At 37.7% G+C, this 3,770-nt stretch overlaps 1 long non-coding RNA gene across 1 annotated transcript in view; it reads left to right on the top strand.

Moving 5' to 3' along the window:
• The first annotated feature begins 1,802 nt into the window (after nucleotides 1-1,802).
• The window catches only part of LOC103777351, a 48,339-nt gene continuing 46,371 nt past the window's right edge, over nucleotides 1,803-3,770 (top strand). Inside the window, exon 1 of the long non-coding RNA XR_608185.1 lies at nucleotides 1,803-1,947. This is a non-coding gene — a long non-coding RNA (uncharacterized LOC103777351). The remainder of the gene's footprint in view (nucleotides 1,948-3,770) is intronic.

Raw genomic sequence — 3,770 nt, 5'->3', positions numbered from 1 at the left:
CCAACCCACCCACCTCTCTGCTTCCCTACCTGCCTGCCTGCTTCCCCCCTTCCCTCCCCCCAACATTCCCATTTCTCTAATGTTATCATTCATCAAAATGGCGTCGGTTTTCAGCATCTACCAGTCTTTTTATTTAATATCCACGCCGGGTCTGCACAGCCGTGACCCTACGGAGACTAGGAGGGAGCACAAGGGGCTTCTGCAGCCCAGCTATCTCCCTCGCCCGTTTAACGATGGACGAAAATAAATGGCAGCTGGAAGGAGTAGGCAAACGCACTTTCCTCCTTCCACATCCTCCGGGTCGCAAGTTGAATTTCAGCCTTGCCGTGCGTTTTCCTCCTCCTTGGCCTCACTCCTATTGTCAGCGCCTACACGGCATGTGTTTGCCGTGCGGGGGGCGAGGGCTGGCTGGCTGGCTGCGGGGATTCGCGAGTTAACATCCTGCTCTTCCTGGAGGAGATGAGTTATAACGGGATCAGCATCTCCTCTGTCCGTTTGCACTGGAGTCGTCATAACAATGCACCGAGGCAGAGGTGAATGTATTTACACGATATTAAGAGCAGCGGTGTGACTGTACATGGTGCGTGGTTCAGCCAGCTACGTTAATACGGGTGGGCATGACTGTCACACGCAGACGTTTTCCTGAGACGCTCTATAGTCTCGGATAAGAGAAGTAAGGTGAACTGGAACCGTCCCTTCCGCTTAGGGGGAAAAAATGACAACTTTGTGAAACAGTTTTCATGATAAAAATCTCGATATTCATGCCGATGGGACCTTGGCTTAATTACTGGGGAGAGCCTGAGCCTGGGAACCGGCGTACCCGTACTGCCTTGCACTTTTTGAGAGCTGGTTACAGAAGGTTTTCAGACTTCAGTGTAGCTGGATTTAGCAGTGGCGTGAGGGCACAGACAATTGTGCAGTTGCTGAATCGGAATAGGAATCCTTTTTTTTCCCCTTCCATTCATTCTGTATATTTTTCTTTTCCTATTCTGATTGTGTGCTTCAGTGCTAGTAGTTGGGTGGAAGAATGGCATTGTCTCTCTCGTCACCTTTTAAGTGCATTTAAAATAAGTGACTTAGGCTTTTGATCAATTGGGAAAAATTCTTCTTAATGTCCTTTAATTAATAAGCTTAAAAGAGATCATTGTCGCTTAAGAAGTGCTAAAGGAATACATCAGGATTACTTAGGCAAGTGATTCCAACCGCACCATGTTGAGTTGTTTTCTTGGCAGTGGCTGAAATGCTTGGAATAGAACCCCACATTTTGGGTGGGTTATTTGGTAGCAGAGTAGTCGTTTTGCTCCCTTAGGAAGAATGCGGGCAATAGCTAATTGCTATGCTTGTGTGTTTACTAATAATAAACAAATAGCCCATCAGAATTTACAATTTATCCGTTTTTAGTTTTGGCATTTCTTTTGCGGTATTTTCAAGACAGGTTGTAGTTCTCACTGGGCACATTTTTGTGCGAGGCTTTATTTTTTTTTTTAAAGGGATCCAATCATTTCAGCATGCTTTGGTTACCATTGGGAAAAAAAAAATGAATTTATATAATTTGGATTTTATTATTTTACAAAATTAAGGAAACTATGTGGATTCTTTTAATTTGCTAAGAATAAACATACTTTTTTTTTAAAATGTCAAAGGCATAGTCTAAACATGTCTTGTAGAATGACGCAACTAGTTAGATGTAAATGCATGAATTACTGATCAAGTTTAAAGTGGTAACATTTTGGTTATTTGTGGGTCTGGGGAGGAAAATAAAGTCTGTAAGCCGTATTAACCATGCATATCTCAATTTTTCAGAGGATGGCCAGTATTTTCTAAAGGTCCTCATACCTAGTTATGCTGCTGGATCTATAATTGGGAAGGGAGGACAGACAATTGTTCAGTTGCAGAAAGAGACTGGGGCCACTATCAAGCTGTCTAAATCCAAAGATTTTTACCCAGGTAGGTGCAAAAATTAGACAATTCTTTATTTTTAAATCTGAAGGGATGTATGTGTATGTCAATGTGTTTCAAATATGGACGACAAAGCTTCCAGTGCAGGTGGAAGCTTTATTTCTTAGAAAAGTGTGTTATAAAGTGCAACAGTGAATATAAATGTTTGGTCTCTCTTGGTGTATGGAGTTTCCTGGGCACTAATGGCTCGAAATACATTTAAAGATGTTTGCAGTGCTTCTGCAAAAGAGTATTTTCATTAACATTTTGATTGCTTTGTTTTCTACTTTTTTAAAAAATAAAAATCTAGCTTTAAGGAACCGACTTGACAGCTGGTGTAAAAATAATTGTCCATTTGAAGTTTCCAGACTTTTTAATGACAATTAAGCTAGAATGAGTAAAAATGAGAGGCTGCCTCTTAAGGAATGGGACATTTGCTTTAAATCCATTATGTACCTTCTTTCTGCTTCAATGCTTTGTTCACTGGCTCTGGAGAGAAGTAAAGAGAAGTGCTGCTCTTTAGGTATTATTTATATTATGTTTATCATGATGGTGGAAAAGTTGCTTATAAAAGTGAAATGTTTTGGACAAATAAAGAAATCAGTATTTTATATCTACTGTGTTAATGCGCAAGAAATAAATTTTCAATATTTGCGTCTAAATACCTGATTTAGCGTTTCTCCTTTAAGATTTCTGAAGACGAAGTTTTACATAATGGTATAGATTTTAGCGTCTACAAATGTGTAATTCTTTTTTCCTAAAGATTAGCAAATTAGCATTCTGTAATTGAACTTTGTTCTAGAGGACATTTTAAAAAGTGATGCAAAGTAATAACATAGCTAACACTTCTTGTGGTTTTGTTTTGCTGTTTTGAAGTGTGACTGATTCAGAATTGAATTGAATAGCTGTTATGGACTTTTCTTCTGTAGGAATATTAAAAGCTTCTTTGCATGTGATATAGTTTAATAAGATGACTGAGTTCTACAAAATAGTGAAGGCAGTTGGTATAGACATAGAACACTAACACTGGAGTGTTTAGCTTTCTTGTTCTCTAACTTCAGTGTTAGGCAGAATTGGGTAATTTTTTATTAACGGAGAGATTGTGGTCTATTTACAATGATAATTGTTGATGTGGAAATTGTAATGCACCTGTTGTACATCTCTTTAATGAACGTAGTTTATAATACTTAAATGTCAGGGGTTCAAGTAGTGTATGTAGGTTTTTCTTCTTGAAGGATACAGCTTATGAACTGCTGCTTGGCATCTGACTTCTTTTTTTACTTTAGAAAGTTAGAAAAAATTATCTTTTTTTTTTTGAAAGGTAAGTTAGGGTGGAAAGAATCAATGTAAAATTGGAAAAACTCTTGGAAGAAATAACAGCGTTCAAAAGAGACTGATTGCAGAATTAATAACATAATCTGGGTAAAGAGCTGCAATAGTAAATTAAATTCACTGTCAATAGATGAAAATGACATAGATTTTCTGCATTATACATGAGGTGGTATCAGATATGCAAAGATGTTACAGAAAATTGGTGTTTATGAAGAATATTCCAAATACTAAATTACAAGGCTTTTCATTTTACTACAGTTTATTTACACTGGCTTGGAAAGGACGCTCCAAAGATTAAATCTTTTGTTCAGTGATTTGGCGTAGTTCTTCTGTTTTTTGGTTAAATCAGAATTACACATGTTTTTTTGTCTAGCAAATTGTAAGGATGCAGCAGTAGTATCAGAAGAACCTTTGAAAAATAAAAATTAGCAAGCTAGAATGGCATGAGTAAAAGGGTTTGTGGCATAAACACATGCTCTCTTAAAATCAGTAGTAATAAT

The sequence above is a fragment of the Merops nubicus genome, unplaced genomic scaffold (genome assembly GCF_000691845.1).
Source record: "Merops nubicus isolate BGI_N331 unplaced genomic scaffold, ASM69184v1 scaffold22107, whole genome shotgun sequence".
Taxonomy (NCBI): Eukaryota; Metazoa; Chordata; class Aves; order Coraciiformes; family Meropidae; genus Merops; species Merops nubicus.
This window is presented reverse-complemented; position numbering and strand designations above follow the sequence as displayed.